The 18728-nt window shown below is 33.1% G+C and overlaps 1 protein-coding gene across 6 annotated transcripts in view; it reads left to right on the forward strand.

Moving 5' to 3' along the window:
• Positions 1 to 18728, forward strand: part of SLO2 (slowpoke 2) — a 154170-nt gene that overhangs the window by 17684 nt on the left and 117758 nt on the right. The window contains exon 1 of one of the 6 annotated variants that reach the window (XM_089470270.1): positions 15014 to 15529. The exons of 3 other annotated variants lie outside the window; for them this stretch is intronic. The gene's annotated coding sequence lies outside the window, so the exon portion shown is untranslated. Of the gene's footprint in view, positions 1 to 15013; positions 15530 to 18728 lie in introns of those variants that run through there. 2 more of the 6 variants (XM_089470271.1, XM_089470278.1) reach the window with 2 other exon arrangements.

The raw sequence follows: 18728 nt of genomic DNA on the forward strand, positions 1-18728 counted from the left end.
ATGTGAACACGCTTAAGTTACGAATCCCAAGTACTTCCAAGGCTATAATTATAAAGTAGTAATAAATGAAATACAAATTTCACACACACACTCTCTCACACACTCACACACATTCTCCCCAGCATTTTTGCGCTTTGAAGCTTGAAGTGGGCAAACGGTAATGGAGATGGGAAGTTAGAAGTGCACTAGCACTATCTCACTCGCACGCACGCGCCTCAAAAGCGCTGCATTTGGCATGTGTTCGTCTGTGTATGTGGGCGATTACATGCGTAAGTCTATGTGTGTGTGCGTGCCTGTGTGTACTTCGACGAGGAAGTGGGTAAAATGTTGTATTATGCATAGATTAAATTCTATTTATAGCTGATATACACACTGTATTGCACCTCAGCCCCAAACTATGTGTAGATGGTGTATAATTACACAGAATATTGCTGTCGGGGGGTCAGCAATGCGAATTAACAGCTGTAAAGTTGCTGCAGTTGGTTTTTCATCGATCCGGTTGAATGAATTTTATATTTTTGCCTTAATTAACTTCTTTCCCTTTTTTTTCCCCTCTGGCATTTTGGCATTGACCAATGCGTGTTAAATTGACTGATGATGAATTTTTGATGGAAATATGCAGTTATGCAATCAATATATTTCGTTGGCTACTGTTATATACAGATATGTAAATTATCGCATATATCAGCAAAACAAGCTATCTTAACAGACGTTTGAATAGCTTTACACTGTTAACATAACATAACATCAAAGCCTATTCCAATTTAACATAAACCTTAAAGCTCAGCTTCAAAGTCTTTCACTGCATAACTTAGCAGTGACTGGAATTTCTCACAGCACCTGTTGAGCATAACATGGATCGCGCATATCGATAGTGAGCAATTATCGGCGAACAAAATATGTCGCAGCTGGCCAGACAAAATTAATAAAATTTCTTTAATTGATCAATTTGCAAAGTTAAAAGTGTTGAGTGAAGTGTTCAAGGTAAATTAGGTGAATTTGGTCAAGCGGAAACACAATCACGGCTTATAACACAGCTGGGAATTTCAACAATAAGAAATTTCAGCTGACCTCAGGTGAGCACGCGCCATTTTCACAGCATTGCGGCGGACATTTCTGTCGAGCCATCAAATCTTCGCTTTGGTATAATGAAATTTTCTATTTGCGGACCAAAGAGTTTTAGCGGTGCGCATAAAATTAGCATAAATCGTGCCCCCATCAAGTGCGGCGTTTATGTTTACTGCACGCCACAGTCGCTACAATAAGTCTGCACAGAGGCAAAGTTAGCGATCCATTTCAGTCAGTCACTCAGTCCGGCTCTTCCTCCGTCAGTCACGCACTCAGTCGGGCAGTCAATCAGCTAGTCAGTTAGTCAGTCAGTCTGGCAGTCTAGCAAGCAGCCTCAGTATCCTTCAGTTCCACTTGGCTTGGCCTGATTCGGTTTGATTCGGTTTGATTTCGAATTCAAAAGGATATCCGCTTCGCTGGGCTGCCGTGTGCCTAGCTACCCGAAGATGTACACACACAAAAAATAAAACAAATATGGTGCAGGAGAGTCTGGAAAACAGACGACTAGCTCATACCACGTACATAGCCTCGAGTTACTGTACAATCAGTAGCTGTGTTATTTTCTTTGCGGTATGAGAGCTGCCTTCTTAATTAGTTTACGTGTCGATAATCTATAATATATATGTTCTATATTGTTGAGTCATAGAAATCATATAATTTTTTGTGTATTACATACTTGATCATACCTCTTAAATACTAATGGATTTTTTAAGGTTAAATAAAATATGAATCAAAAATATATAGTCTAAAGAATAACAAATAAGTAATTAATATACAATCTTTATTGTATATGAAAAAAAAAAAAATAAAAATTAATGAACAATAGACAACCTAATAAGTATGCTATATTAAATTATTGTCCAGATGTAAATGAGCCTAAAATTTAGACTCAAATGATGATTCTCAGTGTAATACCAAGTTTTATGTATATTATTAAGCATATTTATCCCTGATTCCATTTTTCTAAAAAAATTCTACTGGGTATCCAATGGGAAACGAAAACGTAAATCGAACTTCGAAACGTCGACGTTCGCTCTGAATTGAATAGTCGAATAGCCATAGCCCTGTTACGACTGCGGTCTCTGTTCCGAGTAGGCGTATCCGTGATAGACCGTTTCCAACGAAATTTCCCACGTAATTGATAAATTTGTGAAAATGAGGCTCGAGTGTCGCTCATGCGTGCGCCAATAATTAAATATTTAACTGCCAAATCATTTCGTTTTCGGCTTGGCTTTCGTCAAATGACAGTTTCCAAATGCTGTTCAGCTAATTTGCGCATCTTCTTCCACTTTTATTTATTTATTTTTATATTTTTCCATTCTCTACGTCGGCCACACACAATGAGCATTTGTCAGAATATTGAAAGGAACGCGTCCTACACACAATAAACTGGCAAAAGCAAAGCTATTAAATGCGTCATTGAGCAGAATTCCATGGAGAATGACGAAAAAACTGACGAAGAAAACAAAAATTAAATGAAAAAAGAAAAGAAGACTCAACTTTAATATTGTATTTTGATTTTTCCTTTTTACCTTTTCTGTTTTTATTTATTTTTTTTTCTGTTGCCCCCTTTTTTTATCGCCTCGGTTCGTTCATGTTTCATGCTACGTTTGGCGTTTGCCAAAAAACAACAACAACAACGGCTACAAAAAAGTTGTCAGCTCGCTAAGGTGCTCCATACGTACACAAGAGCAAACACTCAGACACACATACATATATATATATCCGCACATATATATACATATAATATACACCTATGCCATTGTGCTATGCTGCACTGTGGGCGAATGGGAAATTTTTTACGGCATAAATTTGATATAGTAAATTCCAGTTAGGTTTATTTTATTATTTTTTTTTTTATTTACTTTTCTTCTCTTTTTCCAATAATGTAGTAATTTAAATTAAAATTTATTTATATATTAAATAATATCATCAAATAATAATTATTATTAAAATAATTTTTGAATTTTTAAATTATGAAGCAAATTAAAAATTTTTAAATAATTTTTTTTTAAATTCAAAATTTTAAGAAGAGCTCTACTTTTTATTAATTTTTAAATTTAATCATTAACAGAACTTTACTACATTCAAAATTCTACATTTCTTACTACTACCCTAAATTAATTCAACCATAAAATGAACGTTAACAGCTGTTAACTTAACAGTGCGTCTAACTACACATTGTTAAACGTTAAATTACGAATCTATTATAATAAGACTAAATCTACTTTGTTTCATTTAAAGTCATAAATGTTGCCCATGGTGCTCACATAAGTTCCGGAACTTTGCTCATAATAGAATTTTCAAGCATTTGTTGTTGTTGTTGCTCTTTTGCCGGCAACCACAAATTGCCTTTTTCGCACGTTGATTGATTTTTGAACTTTTTTTTTTTAACTTTATTTTATTTTTATTTTATATATTTTTTTGTTACTGTATTGGACTCAGGCACATGCCGACGCACACTCACACACTCATAGCCACGCTCAAACACTCAAGGTAGTCAAAATCAAATCCAAACAGAAAAAAAAACCAAAAACATTTCTTATAAAATTGCTACGGTAACGGTAATTTCCAATAGTTTCAAGCACATAATTATTTATTTATGACCATATTTGTTATGCCCTTCCTCCCTTCAGGTCGTTACTGTTGCAGTTGCAAATGTAATAGGTCAGTGAAAAAGCCAAGAGTCCTGTTGCTAGCCGCCGTTCGTTATAAATATAAATAGCAATCGTATGACGTCGAGCGGTTCATAAAAATAGAAGGCATCAGGTATAAGACACACAAAAGCCGTGTTCGACGTGTATGGAAATACGATAACTCATAAGCTTCATTTGTGGGGCAATTTGTTGTCCCATTGAGTTAAAGTTAATGCGACATTTGGGTATTCGCATAGTGTGAGTGTTATGAAAAGGGTTTCGGCTTATACCTACATATAAATGTATATACATATATTTACATATGATATATATGTACGCTCATTAATTGTTCAGTTCAATAATTGAATGATGAATATATATATGAATAAACGATATTTCGAGTGCTGCACTCATTGATGAGGTAATACAAACATTTATAAAATACTCATTCTTTGCATAAAGTTATTATTCAAAATTATTAATTAATTTAATTTGTATTTACTTATTTGTTTGGTATTTAAATACTGCCCACAATTAGATACACATAGTCATTTCAAACTATTTCTACATTAATATGTACATATGTTCCCCAGCTAAAATACTCTACTCTGAAGCGTAACGGTAATGGAAATGCAACCACAACTCATATAAAAGAGATTAAAATCAAATAATAAAATAGCTTTTAGTATAATGCGCAAGATAAGAGTATTCATAGTCTTTGCTGCTCGCATACTTTCAAACGGCAGTGTTGCGTTTTTTACACTTCGAAGGTCGGCTGTCGACTAGCGAAGATTAACTAGTCTTTGGCCAGTTTCTATTGGTGCGTTGACAACGTTTGTGACGCTTCAGTGGGGCTCAGTTAATGGCCAGCACAATTATCTTTCAGCATAATTAGCTGGCATTGTTCTTGCGACGACTCCCCTTTGTTGGGGCCAACGGCGAGGTTTGTTAATTGCTGTGGCCGGTAATTAAAACGAAATTAAGCATTCCGCTAAATGGCACTAGACACGTGCGCTGTGTCTCTGAACTGCAACTTGATTGCTCAATAAGATGTCTGAATGTAAAGGGAGAAACGGGGGGAATTGCGGAAAAAAGAGAAAAAGAACGTGTTGTAAAGGCGTGAAAGCAGCGCAAACACTTGGCATGGCACACAGTGTGTGTGTGTGGGTGTTAGTGTGTGTGTTAGGGTGGCAAAGGAATACAATCAGCTTGGACCAATATTGATAGAGCTCTGCGAAAGCAAATGAAAGAAGTGAGTGTGTAAACTGGGGACAAATGTGTTGATTATAGCTGAATACCCTAACAAAATCAAATTTAGATAAATTACTTAATGTAAAATAGCTGTTACTTTTATTAAAAAAATTAATCTTATAAAATTAATCTTAAATTGCCGAATTATCGATTCATTTTTATCGTTTATTGGTGTTAGATAAAAGAAATATTTTTACTTAACGTAAAGCCTATTATTTTTTGCTTACAAATAATATATAATTAACATTTTAATATGATCTTAAAATTTATCAAAAACTTGCTGAATCACATAATAATACAAAACTCCGATAGTTATCGATAAATGTAAAGATAATTTTATTTTAATTTTATATATATTTTCTTAATAGATTACTACCTCTAAAATTTATTTAATTTGCAAAGTAATTGATGGTTATATTATTTATTTATTCATTGTTATTATTGATATACAATAATAATAAATTTGATTTGTTTCCCCATGCTAATATTTATCGATAGCTTGCCAATTTATGTTATCGATTCTACCTAAGATATCATATTCTCTAATGCTTTATTCTCTTTAACAAATGGTATTATTTCGATTACGCCCCACCTAATATGAAATAATATATTTTTAGATAAATTTACCAAGTTTTGCCTGTAGTCAAATTCGTTTTCCGGTTTACAGAGTATCATATCGAGATTATATGCACTATCCGGCAATTGTTGCAAGTCGTGAGCTTTTTCTCTTTTATTTACTAACAATGTACCAATTTTGTGAAGAATATTTGCGGCATTTATCGCAAAAGCTTTCCATGTGTGTATGTGTGTGGGTGTGTGTGCGTATATATATTCTTGTTCTTGATATATATTTGGTCGAGGTCGGTCGATAGAGTAGAGGTTTGAGCAAAATGCACTGAATGGGTTTTCATTAGGCGCTGCCACGCCCACACTTTGGCCACTCGAGTTGCCATTTAGTGGGGCTGTCAAGTTGACCTCTTGACTGGCGCACATTGTATTGCCCGTCTGCTGGCCTGGCTGCTGGTCTGGCCAGGGCTGGACGGTTGCCCCCAATGCAATTTCCTAATGGAAAACAGTTTTAAATTTCCACAATCAAATGCATTGTATGAGCTGCCACAGCAGACAAGTTGCGGCAATGGAGCCGAACAATACCTTTCGCCTTTGTTCTGTTCGGAGCACATTGTGGAAGTCCAGAAGTCCAGAAGGCCGACTCGGCTGCCGGCTGCTGTCCCCAGCGCTGACATTTGAGGCGCTGGCCCGTAGGTAATTCTCGGGACTCCACAGAGTCATACATCAATTACTGTCCCAGCAAATGGCGTTCAATTAGCTCGGCTCGGCAGCAGTTCCGGAAGTCTCGACGTCTTCGACGTATTTAAAATTTAACAAGACTCAAGCAGCTGCACGTTTTTGTGTTTGGGGCCGGCCTCTCCCAGCTGGGGAGCTCTGGCATTTCGTCCTTTTTGCTGCTGTCACGTTGGTCTTTTGCATAATTAAACTCAGGGCTAATTTATTTCTATTATGTTCTGATGCCAGATTTGCTTAGACCTGAAAAAAAGTAAGAAGAATCGAACATTTTTCGCATAGCCACAATTAATTGATTTAATATTAAATTTCCTTATTCGCTCTCTTCTACATACATACATACATACATATATTCTCATGTGTTTGGAGACGCGGTCTCAACTAAATTCAATGTGTCAATCAGAATGCAAACAAATGCCAAACAAACCCCAAGAGTCACAGAGAAAAAGAACTCAATGCTGGAAAAAAATAAATAAATATAAATATTGATGTTTATAAAAAGTGTCGGCTGTTGTTGCGAAAGGAAAATAAAATGAAAATAATAAGCTGAAGAAAAGCAGAGAGAGGAGCGTGAAAATTCATCAAGTAGAATATCATAAATACGGCTCAAATCAGAGATATCTGCTTGTGCTTCTTCTTTCTATTTATGTAATATAATTTATGTGCCAACGCTGCTATGCCAAACTTATATTTATGTAATTTAGTTTTTCGTTTTTACGAATTTGAATTTTTTAACATTTCCTACAAATGGCAACGCGTTGTCGCAGCTGTTGGCCACGTTTCTACGCGTCAATGGCAGCTGACGCCGGTAGTTGTAAAAAAAAATAGAAATATGTAACGACTACGAAATGCACTTATAAAGAATATGTAGAAAATAGTATAAATAATAATATTTCATTTACTAAAAAAAAAAAAAAATTATTAAATTCTGGGCGAACAAATGGTAAAATTTACATTAATTAAAAGCTCTTAAGAAATTAAAAAAAAAAAACAAGGTTTTATTAAATTCCGGGTGAGCAAATGGTAAAAGTTACATTAATTAAAAGCTCTTAAAAAATGTTACTGAGGGTTTTTGTTAATGCAAAATTCGCCATGTTATGCCATTAACAGCATTAACAGCATTTAAAAAGAAAAAGGTATTTACGACTGCAAAGATTTTTATTGTTAATGCCTTCACTCCAACAGTTTTATTATTATATTTTTTTCTCGCACGTACTTATATTTACACATATGTACACATATGTGTGTTTTTTTCAAAATCTTTTATATATATATATATATATATATATATATATATATATATATATATATATATATATATATATATATATATATTCTTTTTTAAGCTTTATAAACAAATTTTTATTTTTATTTTATCTTTTTTGTTGTTGTTGAGAATTTTATTATTCATTAATATACATATATGCTATTTTGTTTTGTTTTATTTTTAATATTTTTAAAAATCTTACTTCAAGTATTTTTAAAGAAAAATATATAAGAATTTATACAAAAATTGAATTTATTTATATTTTGTATATATGTATGTATATTATACTGGAACTGATTCAAATAAATTGATTGAAATTAAATTAACAAATTTAGGTAGCTAAACCAACTATTTGCAGTTTAGTGTATTTGATAAAATTCCAAATAAACTCTAAAAACTGTTGCAGCGGCACGAAATCGCAATTCAAAGCAACTCATTTGAGAAGAAAAATAGAAGGAAAAAAAAAAAAATAAATAAAAAATTGATTATGAAATGGGTGAGGGATTTGTTTTTGGCTAAATGAATAAAAGCCGAAAACTCGGCAGAGTTTAAGCTGGTAATTTATATGCGTACTCTGGTGAGCTCAACATTCTATCAAACCTGCTGCAACGTGAAGGATAAACACACACACACCCACACACACACACATTAATATGCATATTTTGTAGTACGTGTATTTCCTACCCAAAATAAAAAGAGAGAACAGTCGAGCGCTGGAGTCGGGGCAGGTATTGGGTAACACACAGAAAAACTGAATGAAAATGCAAGCTGACATCTTTTGCACTTTGTATTCAATTTACATGTGTATGAGCGAAAGGCAATTCACTTTTTTTTTATGTTGGTTCCCATATATATGCATATATACATATATATAAACTGACAAATTCCATTTATATCTTATATAATAACTGTCAGAAACTTTTGCAGTCAAGGGTCAAGCGAGCCAACTAATATCGTTTCCCTGCAAGTTTTTACTCTAAACACTTTTGTCAACCTGTTTTTTGTTGTCATTGTTGAACTTTTAAATAAGTTTTTTATTTATGTTTATATGCGGTCAAATGCTACCAGTTTTTTTGTTGTTTACCAATTTGTATATGTATGCTGAGACTTCTAGTATTTTTTTTCCTATCCACCAGCAACAGGCAAACTGAATCCAAGTTTTGCGCTCACTGCCAAAAATTATATAAAAATAGCAAAGGTTTTGGTTTGTTGTTTGTGCTTACACAATTGTAAACCTGGCTTTTATTTGTTATCATGGGCAGACTAAAGACTAAATCAGCTGAAGTGTTCTTCTGAATGTGCTCCTCAGTTGAATAATATTTTCTAGTATCCTGTTTGTGATGCGTGCTGTAAAATAACTTTAGTTGCATAAATATGCGCTTACTTTGAGGAACATATTTGTGTAACTTTATTTACACAAAGCGAGTAGTGTGTGAGCATGTTATTTGAGCAGCTTGTTAGCATTCACTCTGAGATGTTATTCATAGGAATTTTTATAGGAAGTAGAATAAAAAAGCGGCTATAGTTTTTTCTTTGCAGTTGCATTCCAATATTTCTTTGAACTGAATTGTCTAGAGCAGTAATAAATAATAGATTTAATTAAATTTTGATAAATTCATATGGAACTAATTGTTTATATGAATTTAACAACTATAAAAACATATAAAAACTTAAAAAAATTTCATTGGGCGTATAAAATAAATTAAATTAAATGGAAAACTGAAACGTACAGAGAAATTCAAATGAAGTGAGGAAAAAGCCTATGTGCCAGTCAAACAAAGGGACAAATAGGTTTATCAAGGTTCTTAGGCCTACTTTAGTTTATTTTAAATCTAAAGGAAGTTTTTAATTTGTTAATAAAATCTATTAAATGGCTTAAGCTAAAAATAATATTTTTTGAAAAAATAGTATTTTATAATTTTATTTTTAATTTTAAGTATAATTAAAGGTTATTCAAATCTAGTTGTTATGTTTACTATAATTTAATTTTAGTTTTGTTTGATTAAAAATTAAAATTCTTATCTTTAAATTTTTGTAAAAAATAACAACATAATAATTATTAATAAATTTATATATAAATATATTTTATAGAATATTGAAAGCTTACAAAATTTTATATATTTCGTATTGCTGTTTAGTTTCAAGGTAATTTATATTTTTTTAAATCTTTAAATTTCTGTTGCTCCACACAAAAGTAATTCCCGCCTAAGTTTGCGTACCTCTTCCTTACGCCTAGCACAATTTTCTAAAAATCTTCTGCAGGATATGAGACATGTAAAGCAAGAAGGAAATATATAAAAGCAAAAATGAAAAGAAAAGAACATCAACAAGTAAGAAGGCTCCAGTCGAGACTGCTCGACTAGGAGATACCCTGAACCCTCCAAACTGATATTCTAATCATTCTGGACTTCTTTTATGCACACATACATACACATGCACGTATAAGCACGCGCTTTGCAAACTGCGCAGCTAGCAGCGGCTGCGCTTGGGCTGCACTGCAGTGTGGGCAATATAACGAGAATTTATTTGTTGAATAATTTCTTTTGTAGACATACGATCTTAATGAAACTTTTAGAGCGTAATCATATGGCTTAAATGTGTGTACATTTCAAAGCACAAGTCTCTAGTACTTGAAATGCGTTTTTTACAAATTGGGGGCGAAGGGGGCGTGGTATCCAAAATCTGTAAATTACAAAATCTTTGTATCCATTAACTTTATATACAACGCAAATTTGAAGTCTCCAGGTCTAAAAGTGTTCAAAATAAGCTGAAAAAACATTGTCGATTTTTCGATTATTCTCGATAAAAAAGTTATCGGATGAGTTATCGAAAAAATAAAGCAAACTTGTACTGCCTATGGTATACACGAGTATGCTTGCCAAATTTCAGCTCTCTAGCTCTTATATCTTCTGAGATCCTTTTGCTCATACGGACGGACGGACGGACGGACGGACGGACGGACGGACGGACGGACGGACGGACGGACGGACGGACGGACGGACGGACGGACGGACGGACGGACAGACGGACAGGGCTATATCGACTCAGCTCGTCGTCCTGATCAAGAATATATATACTTTATGGGGTCTGCGATGATTCCTTCTGCCTGTTACATACTTTTCACAAAACCATTATACCCTGATTTCCCATTTTCAATGGGTTCAGGGTATAAAAATGTTTGTCTCATTGCCCGAAGGGTCCGCACTGCGGTCTGATGATGTGCCCGAACAGAAATGGGATCTGATCTGTGTCTGCAGCCTTATTTCGTATGATATTTTTGCGGTTGACAGTTATGTTTGTGTTTTTGTCGTTCGTCATATTTTTTATATATATATTTTTTTTGCATATAGTATTTAGGTATTTCGTTTTCATTTGCAGTTTTTGCAATTTTGAGGCTTGTCTGCGGACAGCAATCTAAATTGATAAGCCCAAAGGACCTTGGCCAGCCGAGAGTCGAGGCAATGTCTCCCGTTCTTTGTGCTGACATTTTAATTACAATTGTGTGTGCGCGTGTGTGTTGAGGTGGTGTGTGTGTGCTTGGGACATTAGGCTGTTCAATTTACTGTCTGCCGAGACATGTAAATGCGTGTCAATGCGATTTAGGCAGTCAGACCGCGTGAGAGACGCGCACTGAATGCGCCTTCTAATTGGAATTGAAGGGACTCAAATGCCTGACAGAAGCATTCGCCAGAGCCAGAGCCAGAGCCAGAGTATTCGGAACTCGTCCGAAACTGTCGAAACACTCAATTTAGGGACTAAACAACGACAACAACAACAACAACAGCAGCACTTATCAGCACGGCCAGAAACATGTGAATGCCAGTTGCACAGGCTCTCGAGTGGGTGGGTGAGTGCGGGAGTACCCCTACTGAAGTATCTTTCACGCGCTTGTTTCTCCATTAGGCGTCGACAAATTGCTTACAGCATTGGTATGCCAAAAATTCATTTTGTGCCATATTTTGCACACATTCTAATTTGTTTTTATATTTACTTATATATATAAAAACACACAATCTCACCAATACACACGCATAGACTGTGTTAAAGTGTATTATGTTGTCTTGATTGTGCTCTGCGTATCATTACAGGAAGCAGAGTTTCCTCATCGGCATCCTTGGCATTATCATCGCCTGCCTGCCAACGACAAATTGCAGGAAATTGACTACAAATTCACTTGACACACACAGGCACACACAGACACACGCACATTCACTAAGTGATACGCAATCACACAGAGATACTCACACACACAGACACAGACACCCACTCAGCCCTCAGCATGGGCATTTAGTGTCACTTAATTCGCTTCTAACATTTTTATTCTCTTGTCTCTGGGATTTGACTTTTAGCTTATGCATTTCTTGCATTGTCATCTGTCTCGCATTTCAATGAAGTATTCCAGCAAAATTTCTCCTGAATTTTAAGCACGCAGTGCACTAAAATAACGAAGAGCTGGCTGCTGGGCATTGTTGAATGAGAAAAATTTTAGAAATATATATAATACCTTAAATATATATGAAAATACATAATGTTTGGCTGGGTTTCTTAAGTTTTATAATTTGTTTAATTTTATTTAATAATATAAATTTAAAACTTTTTTTTTGTAAAAAACTTAAGTTAAATTTTTAATTAATTAATTTTAATTAATTAATTTTTTTATTGTATTTTTCTTTATTAATTATGCATTTCATTTATATAATAATTACTATTCATTATTTTCTTAAATTTTATTTTTTTTTTATTTCATTTTTTATTTTTTAAATATATTTTTTTTATTAATTTTTTAAATTATTGTTTTTTTATATATTATTTTTTTTTTTTTTTTCAAACTAAGATTTTGTTTATATATGTTTGAAAAACCCTAGATAGAACCTTTGCTTGAGTTACAAAAAAAAAATAAATAAATAAATAAAATATATATATATATATATATATATATATATATATATTATATATATATATATATATATATATATATATATATATATATATATATATATATATATATATTTTTTTTTTTTTTTAATTTTATTTATTTTTTTTTTTAGTTTTAAACTCAAGCAAAGGTTCTATCTAGGGTTATTCAGTTTCTAAAATTCTAATCCATATAAATTTTCCTGTAGGTCTTATTTCTTATAATATATGTTTATGTATATGCGAGTATATATAAATCATACCCATGCCAATCCCATGCCCAAGCTTTCCACTTTGCATTTGCTCTGACTTTTTAATGTGTCGTGTCCCACTGCGTTTAGTTGTTGCTGTTTTGTTTGTTTCTCCTAACGATTTAACTTGGCTTTTGATTCAAGTTTTTGTTCTTGTAGTTTGTTGGCAAACTTGAATTTATTTTCTACTCAGCGTTTCGTGTTGGCAAACACTTAGCGCGATTTTCATTCAGCTGAACTTTTGATTCATTCATTCACTAATGCGGCTCAAATAGCATTTGCTATTCAATTTCTTATGCAGCTTATCAATTGCTGTTGCATGTTGCAAGCGTTGCAAGTTGTAAGCTGTTGCTTGTGTGTGTGTGTGTGTGTGTGTGTGTGCTGTAAGTGAGGAATCTGTGGCTGCTGTCAGTTGGCATCGACGATTCACTTCGTCTGCTTCCTTACAATTGAATGCCTCACGTTCATATTGATTTGTTCAACAATCTTTCAATTTATTGACATCAAATCCCATTTCCGTCTTCAGTTTCCATTTATATTTTCCATTTTTCATCTTTTTGGCTTGTTTCCTTTTTTTTTTTTTTGTTTCTTTGTGGTTTCTGTTGGAATTCTTTTGTATTTGTTTTGTATAAATATTTGCTGCCTGCAAAATGGACATATGCATAGCTTACATATGCACATTTATAATATATATGTTTCTCTTGTTCCTGTTGATATTTGCAGCATTTTTTACGGCTAAAACTATGCATAAATATTAGAGAAAGGCAATGCATGCTAAATGTGAAACAATTCAAGTGTTAAATAAAATTAAATATTCAAGGAATATATTTGAACTTAACGTAAAATGTTCAAGTATTTAAAAATGATCAATATATAATAACTTAAATTTAAAGATAAAAATGATATTTTGCTGTGAAATAAAGTTTCCTAATTTATAAGATTTAAACATTTTTTTTTTTATTTAAAATTATTACATACATTTTTTACATGGTTTTTAATGAAAAAAAAAATAAATAAATAAATAAAAATATATTTAATTTAAAATTGTATATAAATGTACAAAAATAAAATGAAATATAATTTGCAATTATTTGTTTTGATTTAATAATTTTGTTTTTATTTTTATTTGTCATATTTAAGCTAAAATTATATAGCAAACGTCTTACACGTATGTATAAATACTGTTGCTCAGCTCAACCACTAGATGGCGCCATGTATGCATCTCTCCGTATCTCTCTCTCTCTTCCAACGCTATCTCCCCTCTTTCATTCAATGACGTCTTTATTTAGCACTTTTGTAGACTTTTCATTCAGCTGACGTCATAAGGCCACATATGACGTCATACAAAAGCTGTAATGTTTATGTATTCGCAACGCAATGAAATGGAATTGAAACATTATCATGAACACGTGTTTCTCATGTTGGCGCCAAATTCTTGTTGATTACACGATTTTCGTTATTTTGTTTTGTTGCCATTTTCTGGGTTACGCGGCCGACAGCTCTTACGCTCTTGCGCTCTGACAGAGAGAGATAGTGTGTGTGTGTGTTTATGTGTGCTTCTGTATTTGAGAGTTTTGTATTGTTATATAACACGTGCTCGCATACACTGTAAAATATGTTGCTTAGCAAAAATATTTATATATTTCAATATTAGAATTAACCAAAAAAAAAAAAAGTATTTTTAAATATTAAGTAACACTAATAAAAAATAATAAATAAATTTATACCGATATGCATAAAAATATTTCAGAACATATTTTTTTTGTATACAAAAAATTTAAATTATATGAAAAAAAAAAAATCAAAAATAAAATAAACAAATTTTTTGTATAAAAAAATTAAATTGTGATAAAACCTCAAGATTAGTGACTAATAATATTAGTAGTTATTTTGATAAAATAAATAACAATATCAAGAAAAGTACATATTAATATTTTTAGTCACATTTTTACTTATATTTCTTAATATTATGCACTATGAATTATAAAAATATAATCTGGTATTATTTATAAATTAAATAAATTAATTTTTTGTAATTGGTTTTTAAAATTTATATATATATATATTTATATATATATTTTTTTTTATTAAATTAATTAATTTTTTAACGCCTTTTTAATTAAGTTATTTATTTCTTGTGCTCAATTTCTTAATGCTGCAAAGCCTTGACAACTCTAGCTGCTCGTACTAGTTAATTTCTGTGGCCACAAGATTTAAGAGAGCAATGAGCTAGGCATGTAAAGAGCAAATGCTTAACAAGGAAGTTGCTACACACAATACACAGCACACACACACACACGCACACACACTGAGCCATGGGCCAGTCGAAGTTGAGTTTTGTGCGTTTTGTTTCGCACAGGCTTCAGTGACAGTTGCTCGGCTGTGGCCAGTGTCAAAGACGCCAAGATTGAAAGTCAGTCAACAGCAGCAGTCGCTGTCGCCGTTGCCGTCGCAGTCGCAGTCGCAGTCATAGCAAGCAGCGCAGTTGACGCAGCAGCGGGCAGTTAGCCACGTTCTTGTGTGCCGCCATTCAGTTTGATGCAGAGCTGCGCGACGTTCTCATCGTAACGTAACGAAAACGCAGCGTTCGACCGAGACGCTGTGCACGTTTCCGTTCTCGAGGCGTTAACAAACCAAAAAGAAAAAAAAAAAAAAAAAAAAAAAATAATCCGAAATTGTTAAGTGTAGCGCGTGCCATATAATGTGGCGTGGATTGATTAATTAACGAGTGCAGCAAATAGCAACAGCCAATGAAATAATAATAAAATGCTTGTGCGTGTCCTACGATCTGTATGTCCTTGAGTCTGCAGCCGTCTAAGAGTCGCGTGCGATTCATTCAAGTAATAAAATATATAAAAGAAAAGAAAAAAAAAAACGAGCGAACAGCTGCATTTGCATGCAGCTTAATCAAGAGTGTGGGAGTGCGTGTGTGTGGGTGTAATAAATAACAAACAGAGTATATAAATATATGCACGAGTTGGTGTGTCGCAGTTAACTGCATTTTTATAGCATACTTTTGTGCGCAGACTTTGAAATAACCTTTGCCAAGTGCCTTGGCAGTCAGACATTCGCGTATTGACATGCTCGCATTACATATTGAGTCTTATAATATGTAAATACATGTACATGTATATATGCATATATATATGTATTTGTGTATTTTTTATAAGATTTCATTTTAATGAGCAGCTGATAAAAATCGATTGACTCAGCGAAAGTTTCTTGTATTTGTCTACTATATTTCATTAGTGCGCAAAAAAATGCTGGGGCATACAAATTTTTGTTGATTTTTTATATATTTTTATTCTAATTATTTTTTTTTTAATTTTAATTTTTTTAAAATATATTTTTTCTCTTGCAGTTTTGCATATAGCAACTAAAGTTATTTTAGTGTTTACTCAAAATGCTTTGCTCTGCTCGTGTGCGTCGCTTGCCTTGACACATTTCGCTGGCAGCAGTGCCCGGCGTTTCAACAACAACAGCAACAATATTTTGCGCTGCCTTTTGCCTCTTTTTTGTAATTTTTCACAGTTTCTCGTTAGTTTTGTCCACGTGCGGCACTAAGTAAACCAACTTGTATCACTCACACAAGCGCCAGCACACACAGACACAATACACAGAGACGGGAATGACAGCAGAACCATTTTTTCAGTTAGGCTTTATGACACATCTCCCTGGTTGTTCTCGGTGTCCCTGTGTGTGTGTGTTGGTGAATCGTTGTTTAGTGTGCAATTCTTGTACTTCGTTTGCTTCACTACACAACAACATTCATTTGTTTTGCTGTCTCTGTCTCTCTCTCTCTCTCCATATCTATTTTATGTCCTTTTTTTCCGTGGTCAAAGTTTGTTTTTGTTTTGCTGTGCATTTTGATGAAAAACAAAAGCATTCGATCTGCTGCATATATCTATTGCAAATTACGTGACTCACACGCGCACGCACACGTACATATATACACACACACACACATACACACACGCACTGAAAAACAACAACACGTTCTTGCGCTCCACTCGATAATTCTTTTGCTGTTCAGCATTTTCTAATTTTATTTATGACACTTTGAATATTTCGCGGGCAAGGAGCATAGCTCTGGGCTTTGGGCGTTGGCTCTTTGGAATTTTTACTGACAAATTCCTAATAAAAAAATTCTAAGGCTTACTTTAACATTTAACAACATGGCACAAAGAGAAAGTGAAATGAAAAAATTTGCTTGCTATTTTATTTCTTTTTAATAGAACATCTCCTATAAAATTTGATTAAGTCAATTTTTTTCGAAATAGACTTATGAGTATACCATATTTCTAGCTTATTTCAAATTGTTTAAGATTCTTTGTACGCTACACTTTTGTGCTGGTTTTTAGTAGGCCTCTCTGAAGACAGCAGTTTGCTATTGGTATTTCACATACATCTATTGCTCGAGATTTTGTTCTTTTCTGTGGCCTATCCCTAAAGATCTCGTTCTTTTTGCTTTGCTCTTACTGAAATTTGAGATAACTTATTATAATATACAATATATTATATATTTATACTTAATAACGGCCAGGTTTCTTGCTTTGTGACTGTTTATCCTTCGCTTATATTTATTATATATTTATATTAATGTATTATATATATAAGCATGGACTTAAAATTATAATAAAATCGATAGAAATTGTGTAAAATTTTATTTAATTATATTAACTGATATTTACTTAATTTAACTGATTCAATATCATTTCTCTTCAAGTTCTGTTTTGTGCTAATATTTAAACTTCCTTCTATCTAGGCTTCACTATATAAGAAGTAGCTAGCTGAGGGTTTTAATTTACCTCTTTTTCTCTTTCTTCCTGTTCTGTGACTTTTGCTCCATTTAGTTTACATTAAATTTTTATATATTTCATTAAAGTTTGAATTCCTGAAAAGCTTAAAAATTATATTTAAATACAAATTTAGTTATCAGAATTTGCTCTATTTGCTTAAAGAAATATTTTAAAGCCTTTCTCTAGCTCAACTTTTATGCGCTGCATATTAACAAACTATTTAGCCCAAATTTTCTTTTGGTGCCTCGTCTTATCTATCCGGCTACCGTTAACGGTAGAGCGCTTAAGCTCTTCCAAGCAATATCTGTAGCTGTACATACATACATACATATATGAATGTATGGATGTGTGTATAGTGTATATATGTTTATATTGGCTTTTAATCTCTAAGCCATTTGCATTTAAAATACATTTTGTATACCATTTTCGTATGGCTCGCTAAACTTTTTGCCATTTAAAGCTAAAATGCTGAGCTTATAAAGTATTCAAAAAGTCACGAACTCAAATACATGCATTTTTTTTTTTTGTATTGTTGTTTTGGTATTTTTTTTTTTTATTTCTTGTTTGCAGCCACGACAATTCGTTAAATTGGCCCTTACAGAATTTGCATACCAATTAACTTTAATATATATATTTACTTTACTCTGCCTCTGGCTCATTATACTTGTAGCCGGTGTCAGATTTAAGCGCCAAGTCCTTTGTTTGACGTCGTTGTCGTCCACATGCCCTCGATATAAATCTGTGCACATTTTGTAGCTACAAAATTGCGCATTAGCTGCTTAGATTTGCACACAACAGTTAACCCGTTGGGAGACAGAGTCAGAGAGAGAGAGAGAGATAGAGAGAGGCAGAGAGAGAGAGAGAGTGAGAGGGCTATACATAAGTTTTTGGTTACAAATTTAATTAGATTTGCGGTTCTGTGAATGCGAAAACTTGTTTAAAGTTCGGCCTTAATTTCGTCCCGCAAAATTGCGTAATTTAATTCAAATGCAGTTGATTAAAACAATTGAAACTTTTTCCAACTCGCAGTTGGCCATTAAATTTAAGCGGAAATTAAAACTGTGCGTTAATCAACAAACCTATTGGCATTTTAGCAACTAGCAAGCACACAATTTTAGTTCTGACGGAATTCATGAATATTTGATTTCGTGCAAATAGATTGAATTTAAATATTGTGTGCATAATAAAAGCAGAGCTGCGCAGCTAGATAAATAGAAATATAACGGAATAAATTCGTATA

This window comes from Drosophila arizonae, chromosome 5, assembly GCF_054131065.1.
Source record: "Drosophila arizonae isolate 15081-1271.41 chromosome 5, UAZ_ARI_1.0, whole genome shotgun sequence".
Taxonomy (NCBI): domain Eukaryota; kingdom Metazoa; phylum Arthropoda; class Insecta; order Diptera; family Drosophilidae; genus Drosophila; species Drosophila arizonae.